General features: G+C 37.5%; 1 protein-coding gene and 1 long non-coding RNA gene across 3 annotated transcripts in view; one reads left to right on the top strand and one right to left on the bottom strand.

Moving 5' to 3' along the window:
- Positions 1-13,349, bottom strand: part of E2F3 (E2F transcription factor 3) — a 95,635-nt gene that overhangs the window by 21,480 nt on the left and 60,806 nt on the right. The gene's annotated exons all lie outside the window — the stretch shown is intronic.
- On the top strand, positions 1,441-9,964 carry LOC123240077. Of its 2 annotated transcripts, none has more exons than XR_006505760.1 (3): positions 1,441-1,525; positions 3,451-3,562; positions 9,699-9,964. It is a non-coding gene; the product is annotated as an uncharacterized LOC123240077 (long non-coding RNA). The 2 variants fall into 2 exon arrangements; XR_006505759.1 differs by lacking the exon at positions 9,699-9,964 and adding an exon at positions 3,732-3,844.

Raw genomic sequence — 13,349 nt, forward strand, 5'->3', positions numbered from 1 at the left:
GGCGCAGGGGCCTGAGGAGGTCATCTTCAGTGCTGCCAAGGAAAAACACCTTCCGTGACGGGGAACAAGAGCCGGATGCAGACAGGCCTGCTACAGGGACGTCACGAAGGTCGCTAGAAGGGGACACAGGTTGAAAATTTGGCTTTTATAGATATTTTGTCCTGGTCTCCTACACTATTCAGGTTTGTTATTTTGAGTTCCTGGATTCTTCTCGGGTTTGGTTTTAGGAATGTTCAGTGACTTTAGACTTAGGATTCTATTACTATAGAAAGTATCTCAACTCTACCCCCACCCAAAATAAAAAGAAAACCCTTGAATGTTCACTCCTAGTAAGTCCTGAAAAAACAAAACAACTCATTTTCTGAGTGTAGCTGAATACCTCCCATGTGAATATATTTGCATTAATTAGGTAGGCAAATATTTCTGGGAGTTCTTGAAATAGCTGTGTGTGTTATGGAAGGATGGGGAGCCTGTATGAGGGAAAATGAGCAATGCTGGGGAGAAATGGGGACAGGAAGTTAGCTATTTGTAGCTAAGAACCCCTTTTCCCTATCCATTCCCAACCACACAAGGGGGAAGTCTTACATTTAGTTTAAAAAACAAAACCAACACAAACATAAATTGCCTCCACAGAAAAAGGATAGTATGCATGTTATCAAAATTCAAATGGACACTGTTTGCCAAAACTTGAATTTAAGCATTATTTTCCTCAAAAAACAAACCAAAAAAAGAAAAGAGAGGGAGGAAGAAAGGAAGGAAGGAAGACGGATAGACAAAACTTTCCCTTGATTAAAAGTCAAGATAAAGGGAATGGCTTCAAAAATCTGATGAACTGGTTAGTACAAAGGTAGGTAGAAGATCATTAAGCACTGCTCTTTCTTGTTTCTGCTACAGGTGTGATTTCATTTTGGGAGGAATTCTACCAAAGCAAATCAAATCAGCACCTGCTATGCAACTCAGCATAAGCAGGTTGCCTGGGGGAAGGGGTGGTAGCACCCACTGAGAGATTCAAGGGGAACCACCTGTCCAAGGGGCCAAGAAGAGTTTGGGGCAGACGGTATCCCCTGAAGAAAACTCTTTGTGAATGCTGATTTGGCAGTTTCACGAGCACTAGATGCCAGTTCTGTATCTGGTGTTTCTCTCCTCGATGACGTCTAGAGGCTGGACTGACTTCATTACAGTGTGGTGTGTTCGATGCTGATAGCATTTCTGAGTAGAAAACATTTTTGTCATTCACAAAGAGAGTGGGTGAGGGCATGAGATGTTCTCTGCTTTTTCCTTGAAGCTGTTTGTTTTGTGGAGGTAATCTGCCACTGAAAACCTGGTCTCAGTTCACGACCAGTGGCAGTTCCAAAGTATTTTTCTTTCTTCCCCCAGAATGAACAACTCCTAAGCAGAGTTGTAGATGTGGGAATGGAGAGTAAGGAGCCTACAAATGCCAAGGTTTTCCAGGGTGCTGTTTCCTAGAAAGAGGACCATCTGACATTTTTAAACCCAGGGGATCTGGACACTAGGAGGTCAACTGGTGAGCTTCTCCTCATAAACAGCTACAATTTAATGAATGAATCTTTACTTATCTTGATAGGTTCTGAAGAGATGATGCCATTCTTAGAGAACTAAGTTCAAGGGCAGGCATTGCTTTTTGGGGAGCTGTCTGAACCCTTGGCCTGGTAACTTGAGATGCTTAGAAAATGCTTGTTGATCAATTTTCCATTTTCCACTTTGCATTCATTTATTTCCCAGTCACCAATTCCTATATAATGTATATTCAACATGTCATGCTTGATGTAAGAATGAATGAAGCAGAGATATTAAAAGTCTTGTCTTTTTTGATTTTTTTTTAAATTTGATGTTTCACTATATACTAACCTTGTTTTTAAGTATGACTTTTCTATTTTAGTGGAAGACCTTTCTAGTCAATGAACATTCATTAAGTGCCTACAAAGGGGTCAGCTAGGTAGCTCAGTGGATTGAGATACAGGCTTAGAGATGGCAGATCTTTGGGTTCAAATCTGGCCTTGATCTCCACTGCCTAGCCTTCTTCATTCTTCTGCCTTGGAAATGATACACAATATTGATTCTAAGATGGAAGGTAAGGGTTTTTTAAAAAGTGCCTACTAGGGCTAAGCACTGGGGATACAAAGAAGAAAAATAAAGCCAGTTCCTGCCCTCAAGGAGCTTTTAATAAAAGACATATATGAAAGAAAACCAAAAAGGGAGGGAAGTAGGGAGGGAAAAGGTACCAGGTAGGAGGCAGTATACAGTCCAAGGCAGCTAGTGAAAAACTAAAGTCCAATCTGTGAGCCCTCTTTAAATAAAGGCTTTAGTAAGAATTCTTTGCTCCATGCTCCAAACAGAGGGTCAGAGAGCACTGAAGAGGGGTAAGTACCAAAAGCTCCCTTCTAGACTTTGTTTCTTCTCAGTATCCCCTTCAGGATGGCATTTTCTAAATGCCCGAGGGACTCACAATTTAATAAAATGCAAAGTCTATACTTATTTAGCTAAATTGCTGACTACTACATAGCCACACAACTCTTCTTTATTAGGTTATGGAAGAGAGAATGACTGAAAAATCTTTTATAGAATAAGACATATGTTTGGAATATAATTCCGGAAGAATATACCTTATTTTAAAAAACATGATTAGTAAAAAGTGTGTTGGAGTTTAGGGAAGAGATTAGAAACCTGCCACAGAAGCATGATGGGAGACTTCAATTGCCTGGATAGTTGAGCTTTTTCACAGCCCAAAGCAAAAGAGCTACTAATTTCTTAGCTTGATTCAATGATAATCCTTCAAACAGAACAAGGGAGAAATCTACTCTGGATCTTATTTTCAACACATAATTCTGTTACCACTGAGGTAGAAATGATGAAAAACTTGGGGGGAAGTGATCAGTCAATTCTAGAATTTTCAATAAAGTCAGAAATGGCTGCATTTGCCATTTGTACTAGATTCAGGAGGGCAGCTATTTTCAAGTGATTCAGAGAGAAAGGGTAATTAACTAAGATACCATGAACTAAAATTCCACTGTAGGAATTTAATTTAAAAAGAATGAGGAAACTCTCTAGAATAAAATTCTGAAGAAGTAAATGGAAAAATTCCAGCTGAGAAGGAAAAACAGAAGTCTTCTAGAGAGTGATGAGGGCTTACAGTGAATTCACCAAACCAATTCACATTTTTAAAAGCCATATACAGAAGATTAAAGCACAGGAAAGAGAGGAACAATATAAAAGCATGACATGAGCCTGTGGAGGCAGTGTCAGGAGTGCCGAGTTCAGAATGAACTGAGGCTAGCTCTGGGAATAAAAGTTTTTCTTATCACTACATTGGGAAAGGAGACAACTGAAATGGAATAATGCTGATGTTTGGGTGTACAGCCAACCTGACAAATACCACCAACGGAAGCAGGGCTGCCCAACCACTATTTAGTTTTTGATTTCTCTACCAAGGAGTACAACTTCGGAACTGGAAAGAGAAGAACAAAGGATGGTCAATAAGGAATTCATCCCCAAGATCAAGCCTCTAATTGCCCCTGATCAGCGTCTGGATCATCTGACCCAGGTAAATTACATCCTGGGGCATTTAAAGGAATTGGCAAGTGTAATGGGTGGCACAATGACAGCAAATGGGCTATCAGACCCCAGTAACTATGGGCCTACATACTTTTTTTCATATTTATAAAATCCTTGAAAATGGTTTACAATTATGCTGACATGATTAATGTAAACAGGAACAAGAAAGGAGCAGCTTTCACAGACAATATTCCACAGCAGACCTCATTATTACTGTCAAATAGCCGACTGAAGAGAGCAAAGAATTCAAGATTTCCAGTTTATTTGCTGAAAACCCCAAAAGTACTTAATTTAATAAAACAAAATGCTGTCTTAGAATCTCTCCTTAAACAGGTTATTTTCCATGCATATGTTAAGATCATACAAGGTCCAACGACTGGTACAACAACAGGAATAACTTTTTTAAATCTTCTAACACTAAAGTACCAAATGCTTCATAAAACAGGAACTCCTACCCTTTCCAAAGGTGTTTGCAAGAATCAAGGAATATTTCTAGCAGAATCCTAATGGAACCAATATTCTTTATAAATGGGAAGATCCATAAGCTTATTATTTTTGCAGATTACAATGTACTTATTGAACCAATCTTCTAAAAACTGCAAAGTATCATAAATTAGATTCATAACTACTTAACAATAGCTCAGTGGATTGAGAATTAGATCTACAGATGAGAGGTCTTGGATTCAGATCTGGACTCAGATACTTCCTAGCTGTGTGGCTCTGGGCAAGTCACTTAACTCCAATGCTCTTCTACCTTGGAACCAATACGAAGTACACAGAATTGATTCTAAGACAAAAGGCAAGGGTCACTTAAAAACAAATAACTAATGACTGAAAAGGTCTTGGTTTCATAATTTCATAAAAGAATAATTAGATAGCTAAGACTTCTTGTTCTCCATTCTACTATGTTCATTTGAATGGAAAGAGTCTTCTTGATAAAGCCTTCCCAGATCTCCCCAGAAGTCTATCTTGTATTCCTTTTGTATATATATTATGTATAGGTTGTCTTCCCCAAATGGAAAATGGAGGGCCAGGGCGTCTGGCACATAGCAAGCACTTTAATGTTTGTCAACTGACCAATTGATGCTATTCTTGAGCCACTATGAATGCTCTTTAAGAGAACAGTCTTCAAATTATACTATATGTCAGGAAGCCTAACTTTTATTTCTGGCAAAAATAAATAAATACATACATATATACACACACATATCTCCTAGTGACTCATTATCTATCTTATCTATCTATCTATCTATCTATCTATCTATCTATCTATCTATCTATCTATCTATCTATCCATCCATCCATCCATCCATCCATCCATTCATCCATCCACCCACCCACCCACCCACCCATCCAAATGACTTGTCCAGCCCCAACCAGCTAGGAAATCTCTGAGGCTACATTTGAGCCCAGGACTTCTTGTCTCTAGGCCTAACTCTCAATCCACTGAGCCACCTAGCTACCCCCTCTGGCAAAATTCTGAGACATATTATTGCAAGGATGTGATCACAAACTTCCAGAAAAGGAGGTAGCGATTATAAAGGATTAACACCCCCACCCCAAATGGCTTCATTAAGAGCAGGCCATGCCAGATTAACCTGATTTCCTCATCTGACAAGTTGCTACACTGATCCATCAGGATGTAGCTGGTACAGTTTACCTAAGCCACGACAAATTCTCTCATGTTTCTTCTGCAGAAACTACAGACCAGATATGGGGTTAGGTCTAAGCCAAAGGGCAGATCTGGAACACGTTAAACGGCTGGCCCCAAAGTAGTGATTTTTATTTCAATGTCACCTAGACTGTTGGCATTCAGTGAAATGCCCTTTGGATTCAGTCTTGGACTTAGGTTTAACATTTTCATTGGTAACTTATAAAAATGAGAACAGCCTGCCCATCCCATGTGCAGGGAATACAAATCTTGGAGGAACAGGAAATGGGTCAGAGTCAAGATACAAGATGGCACTGGGTTGAGTCTAGAAAGATGACATTTAACAGATAGATACAATGCCATAGGAAAGAGCTAGACCCTATTTTGAGAATATTGAGAATGATTTCTTTATGGCTCATATCTGCTACCAAATCTAGGCAGAATCTTTATGAAGCCTTATAAAATTTAGATCTATCTTCTTCCAAAATGTTTCTTCTTCTTGGAGTATTTTTATTTTATTTTATTTTATTTTATTATTTTAAACCCTTAACTTCTATGTATTGACTTATAGGTGGAAGAGTGGTAAGGGTAGGCAATGGGGGTCAAGTGACTTGCCCAGGGTCACACAGCTGGGAAGTGTCTGAGGCCGGATTTGAAACTAGGACCTCCCGTCTCTAGGCCTGGTTCTCAATCCACTGAGCTACCCAGCTGCCCCTTCTTGGAGTATTTTAAAAAACCCTTACCTTCTGTCTTACAATCCATAGAAGAAGGTTCCAAGACAAAAGAGCTAGGCAATTGGGGGTAAGTGACTTGCCCAAGATCACACAGCAAGGAAGTGTCAGAGGCCATTTGAACCCTGTCACCAGACCTGGCTCTCTATCTACTGAGCCACCTAGCTACCCCTTTTTTGTAGTATTTCACTAGGACTATCGGTGGTGGGTAGGTATATTCTTAAAACTGAAAAGTACTCTCCTAGAACTGGTTTAAAATGTGTTTTTAGCTAGTGGGTCCTATTATTGGCAAATTTTGTGATGAACATTAAAGACATGAAGCTTCAAAATAGTCAATATCATTTTTGCCAAAAAACTTTACACTGAGAAGAAAGTTAATGCTCTATCAACTTATCAAATCCAAAACGATGGAGGGAGTTGCATTTTTGCTAAGCTTATGAATTGTGAATCCTTGGGTTGCTTTCTTACTCATATAGACTCACTGTATTGCCTCCATTAATTTTATCTATTTTTCTTTTCTTATTTCCCTCTGTACTTCTCTGTATGTATATTTACAATGAGCAAAGAGAAAGATGTGAATCAACTACTTCGGTTATATCCTGGCTCTTATTCAAGTTAACAATTCCTTGGCTTCTTCATTTGATGAGTCCCTTGAAAAAGTTCAACTAAATGATTTCTTCCTTAAAAATAAAAAAAAACCCATGCCTTCTTAGAATTGATACCAAGCATCAATTCCAATGCAGAAAATTGGTAAGGGATGGACAATTGTGATTAAGTGACTTGCCCAGGGTCACACAGCTAGGAAGTGTCCAAGGCCAAATTTAAACCCAGGATCTCCCTTCTCCAAGCCTGGCTCTCTATCCATTGAGACACCTAGCTGCCCCAATAACTGAATGATTTCTGAAGTTACTTCCAAATCTAAAGGTCTATACTCAATTACTTCCATTAAGATAATAAAGATTAACAAATAAACAAAAATGATCTTCTTTGTTCTTTCTCTTCTACCATGGTTGGATCAGATGCTTTTTGCTAAAGGTGGGATATGGAAGGAAAACTAGAAATGACCAAGTCACCAAATTTTTTTTTTAAAATTAGGCTGCAACTGACAGACTGTGGAAAAGGTCAAATAGTGACTGGACACAAGTATACTAAAAGTTCTCTGGACTCTTTCCCTGGCAAAACTAGGAGATTAAATTCCTCAAACATGCTGAACAATCTCTTCTCCCATCTAGGAGGTAAAATGGATAGAGAAAATTAGGGAGAGCTGAGCTCAAATCCAGACTTTAACATTAGTGATCTTAAGCCACTTGTCATCGTAAGCAAGTTACTTCAACTTCAACTAGGTTTCAGATTGCTCACATGTAAAGGGATGATATTCTGTGGGACTGAGGTGTAAGGGGACCAGCATTTATTTATTAAGCATTTCCTACGTATCAGGCACTGTGCTAAGGGCTTTACAAATGAGATCTCACTGGATCTCCACCTTCCCAAGAAGTACTATTATGATCCCCATTTTACACATTAGGAAATTAAGACAGACAGAGGTTAAGATTTGCCCAGAGTTACACAGCTAGTAAGTGACTGACATTCCAGAACAGGCAGCATGGAATCATCATCATCATCATCATCACAACAATAACAACTAGCACTTTTACAATTCTTTAAAGTTTGCAAAATGCTTTGTAAATATTATTTCATTTGATCCTCATAACCCTGGGAGGTAGATGCTTTTACCTTCAATTTACAGATGAAAAAACTGAGGCAGGCAGATTAATAAGTGGCTTACCCAGGATCACATAACTAGCTAATGTCTCAGGCCAGATATAAATAGAAACGTTTGACTTAATACATACTCCACTAATTTATTAACCAACAATTATGGGGCATTTTAAAATGGCCTCCCATGTTCAGAAGGCTTTTTGTGTTCTAGAATCACAGAATCTGAGAATTATGTGGAATCTCCAAGACCATCGAGTCTAAAGCCTAAACAAAACTCTCTGTTCCACAATATTCCTAACAAGTGGACATGCAATTGGAAATATTGTAGAGGCAGTTTGTTCTACTTTTAGAGCATTCTAAATTTTAGAAAAAAAATGTTCATTACATCAAATTTAAATTTGCATCTCTCCACCTCCTACTTATTGTTCCTTGTTCTCTTGGGCAAAACTGAACAAATTTGATCCTTCTTCCACATCCCACCCCTTCTTCAGCCAACTGGTGGCATCACTTGGGCTAAGTAGGAGGAAGACTGATGGCCTTCAGATGCTCGAGGGCAATTATCATGCTCTACCACACTCCCCCCTCTAAGTCTCCTAAGATAATCATCCTTAGTTTCCTTAAACGATCTTGAGAAAGCCAGGTTCTTTCACCATCCTCTTTGCTCTCTTCTTGGTGGTCTACAAACTATCAATGTTAAAATGTGGTACCCACAGCATTCCCATGTCATGAGTACAATGGAACTATGGCCCCCATCTTTCATGATACTGCCTCACTTGATGCAGTTTAGGAAAGTGACAGAATATCCAAGCATATAAGATTTGGTTCTCAGATGGACACAACAAAAAAGTTGCCTCTTTTGTTCCAGTAGGTTGAAATATTGATCAAGCATGTACAACTCAATTATGGACTTAGAAAATTATGGACTTACAAAACCACAATGGCCCCAAAGGCAAGTTAAACCTAAGGAACAAGAGTAGGGCCAAGCCTTAATTAAACTACTATGATTATTTTCTGAGCTTTTCATTCAGATTCCTAAGGGCTTGGTCTCAGAATTGCCAGGAGTTTTTAAGAGGTATGAGAGCATCTCTTTCTGTCTCCACCCTATTACTGCACCATTTATGACCAAACAGCACCCTTGTCAAAGCATCTAAAGACAGACACCCTTGCCTCAGGGACTGGTGGGAAAGAATGCTACTTCATTTTCCATAAATTGTGTTGTGTCTTGGGGAAGAACGGGCTATTAAACACAATCTAGGACTTGGTAAATGTATTTAAACCAACTTTGATTCCCTATGAAAAGGTTGACTGGGGGCAACTATGTGTAGTGTGATCACTTTCAAACCATAGAATTTTTCTGCAAGGGACCAACTACTGTTTTTGTGAAAAAGGCACTTTAAAAAATCAAAACTTACAGGATGGACCAAAGCTGTCTTAGGACCTTTTAGAAGACTGTCCAGGTCAAATCCCCCAGATAAGAATTTAAATTAATCTGTCAAATACACTGAACCAGAGCCAAGTGGGAAAGTCCATTATTGACTGAATTACAATGGTATACTGATTCATTAACATTTTATCATTATGAAGCCAATCAAAACACTGAAAATTAATAAAGACTCCTAGGGAGGGAAAAAGCAACTACAGTGTACCACATTCCTCAAATGACTAAAAGCACATTGAATAAGAGGTGAGGAGTTTTAATTATGCTGTTATTTGCTCTTGTAAATCATAAATTAATCATTTTTTGTGGTTATCTTCCTCATCCTGACTTCAGCAATGTAGGCATATTGGGGAAGGCATAATTTGTAAGTCTAGTCCTCACATTTAGATTTATATAAGGCAATGAATGGACATATCCCTAAGGGCTCTGGTTCACTCTTAAATTTAGGGAAATATCAGTTCTTCTGGGAACTCTAGTTGAGAATCCTTGGACTATGTGCATTTGTGAAGACTATAAAGGCTAGCAGACTAAAGATGACCCAAGAGCCTCATCATCTGCCTGTTCTGATTTCAAATTCTTGTTACAGGTAGAAAGGGAAAAGATGAGAGGAAAACAATGATGTCCTTGTGGTGGTAAGACAAGTTTTCAATGGTGCAACACTTCCTAGCATTTTCCAAAAACCAGTTTTGCTGGTTCTTTATTATACAACACTGATTTAACCTGAAGAAATTCTGAACAAAGATCTACTACTGGTGAGGTATCTCCACTGCTTCTGGAAATGTATGGAATAACTCTCTAGAATTACAACTACCCAAGGAAATAAATGTGTTTTCTTCCTACTTAAAAAACAAAATAAACAACAACAAAAAAAAATCCAACAGCTTTTATTTTTCCACATTAGGAGGATAGGGACCAAGGAACCAAATATAAAGCATTCCCCAAAAGTCATGGCTTCCAAAGAGACATGATATCCATGTGGGTTAGCTTCTATGGGGTCTCAAAGGAACCTACTAAATTTAGAGCTGGAAGGGACCTTAGAAGCTACTAAATCTAACCTCTTTGTTTTATTGATGAGAAAACTGAGGCAGAGAGTTAATGACTCGTTAAATGACTTGTACGGGGTCCTATAGATAGATTACTAAGTTTTACTGATTTCAAATCCAGTGACTTAAATATACTTTGCTACCTCAACTTAAAAAGAGACTCCTTGAAATATCTGTCATGCTGTCAGGCATTGTCAGTTTTAAGACCGAGATATAAGTGACAAATACTCTCAAAAGTCACTAGCCTGTCAAAGAAATCTGTAAAATTTGATAATGATTGAATTCTAGAGGGCAATGAGGTGGCACAGTGGATAGAGTAGAGGACTTGGAATCAGGAGGATTCATTTCAAATCTGGCTTCAGATACTTAGTCACTGTGTGATCCTGAGCAAGTCATTTAACTGTTTGGCTCAATTTCCTCATCTGTAAAATGAGTTGGAGAAGGAAATGGCAAACTATTCTAGTATCTTTGCCAAGAAAATGTAGTCAAGGAGAGTTGACTGAAAAATGACTTAACAACAACTGATAATTTGTGGTACATGAATGAAATGAAATATTATTAAACTGTAAAAATGAAGCAGACAGAGCCTGAGGAATGTGGTAAGAAGTGAAGCCAAAGAAATACTACTACTACTACTACTACTACTACTACTACTACTACTACTACTACTACTACTACTACTTCCTACAACAATATAAGTAAAGACAATTTTAGAAGATGAAAAGCTTATGTCAAATAAAATAGGTGTTGGCATTATACTATCAAAGTAAAAGCAGCCACCTTTCAGTTATTGTAAGGACTGGTAATCTATAAAAGTGAAGAGGGATACATTAAGTATCAAAATTAAGCTATTATAGTATAGGATCATTGATTTAAAGTTGAAAGGGAACTCAGAGGTCATCTAACACAACCCTTTCATTTTACAGATGAGAAACCAGCCTGAGAATAGTGTAGTAATTTGTTCCAAGGTCACACAGGAAGAGAGAGGCAGAGGCAGGATTCAAATACAGGTCTTTTGTCTCTGAATCTGGTGCTATATTATAAATTTATGCAGGAGGCACCTTCGTGGCTCAGTGGATTGAGAGGCAGGCCCAGAGACAGGAGATCTTGGGTACAAATTTGGCCCTAGATACTTCCTAGCTATCAAGCTACCCCTAACTTCCTGAGCAAGTTATTTAACCCCCATTGCCTAGCCCTTACCATTTTTCTGCCTTGGAACCAAAAATTAAGGAGTTAAAAAAAATGACATTTATGTATAAATGTTTGGAGGGAATGTTGTTTGTTGGAAGAAGGTGGGGTCAGTTTGGAAGTAGCTAGTTTGTCAAAACTATATATACCCAAAAAGTATTAAAACCAGTTTTGATAATGGCAAAACCCAGAAGATAACAGTCAACAAACTAATTTCTTCTATTAGGGAACAGATCAGCCTTAGAGAAAAAAAGGCTATGAGTCACATAAGCTGGGAAGTACCCCAGGAATTCTTTCTAAGTCCAAATTGGCTCTGACCAATGATATTTTCTTTTACCAGGGGAATGCAGCTACTTTTAATTTATAAAATGTTTCCTTCACACTGGTAGCTAAAATAAAAATTACAGTGCTATATAAAGGATGAGGAACATTTAACTCTATTTAAAGTATGCATATGACAAATAATAAAAGATCAAAGTTGCTGACTTTCAGAAGGTCAAATTATATTAGATAGGGTTGCAAAATCTACTTTGTGTGCAAGGAACTTTTAGAGGATACAATTTTCCCAAATAGATTAAAATACCTGTCTTGATCTAGACCAGAGAATATTCTAGGTATAGTGTTTGTGTACATATATATATGTATACATGTATATACATACTATATCATAGCATTTGTGTATGTACTTGTGCATAAGTATGAATGTGTCTATGTATACTATATATAATGCATATACACTATGCTAGGAAAACCCCACAAAGTTTCTTAAATTGCCTCAGGTATTAAGATAACTTACTCAGACTAGTACAATGTTTATAAATGTAACAAAGTCTTCAATCATTTCATCTCCCAGGTAGGACAGAAAACTTGATATAATGGTTATAGTATTATTTTAACTGGAATGATCAACAAAAAGTTAAACAGATTTTCCACATCTTCCTTCCCCGCTACTTATCTCATAATTTAGACAACTTGAAATAGTGAAGAATCATGACTCTACCCCAGCTACACAACCTTTAAGCTAAAGGCTCTCATAATTTTTTAAAATTTTGCTTTAATCCCCCCCCCCCAATTACATGCAAACAAAAAAATTTAAAACATTCACATGTAGTAAATGTCAGGTCAAATTTGAACTCAGGTCCTCTTTACCATACAGTCTTCTTGAGGGAGGAATTTTATTTTTGTCTCTGATTCCTCAGTATTTCATGTAGTGCCTGGTAGGGAGAGTAGGAAATTTACAAATGCTTCTAAGATGAATGATTCAATAGACATCTTTGGATTTAAGTTCAAATCTCGAGGTATTAACTTATAGAATATCTTTCTTTTGTAGCATTTTCTTGAATTGAGTTCGAAGACTGTACAAATTTAGGTTAAATCCAATATTTTTATTCAAAGAGTCCTACTGTCTTTCCATGGTTGGGATGCAAATCAAATCTTAACAAAAAACGCAGGAAGGTCAAAACCCATGTTGATACTGGAAGCTAGTTGCATCCCTATATTTACTTTTAATTTGCCCTTTCCTCAGCAATGGTGCCCAAGAAACAGTCTAAAAATCTGAAGAAAGTCTTATCACACCAAACTAAAGCAGTTGCTTTCCTAATCCTTCCTCCACACATTTTCAACATATAAAAAAGTATATAGTCATATTTGTATTAAGGAGATCTCAAAGATTTATGGCACTGAAATTATTATGAATTTCAAATAACTAAGATAAAAATTCTTTCTAAGAATATAGTGTTAAGACAAATGACCAATATCATTCAGTGGCTCTGTGATCTGAGTTATCCATCCACAACCATAGACAGCTGGCACTTTCTTCTCATACATTCCTTATTTTCCTTTAGACAACACAACAAACAAAGCAAGAGGTAGAGAAGCAATTTATATCTGCCATAATAGATTTAATTACTGTAAGAAATTTCAATTTGTTTTTCTTAGCACCTACAGTAATTGCAAACTGTTTTAAGAAGTAGAAAACTCAGAAATTAAGAGAACTGGTAAAATAA

Source organism: Gracilinanus agilis, chromosome 1 (genome assembly GCF_016433145.1).
Source record: "Gracilinanus agilis isolate LMUSP501 chromosome 1, AgileGrace, whole genome shotgun sequence".
Classification (NCBI taxonomy): domain Eukaryota; kingdom Metazoa; phylum Chordata; class Mammalia; order Didelphimorphia; family Didelphidae; genus Gracilinanus; species Gracilinanus agilis.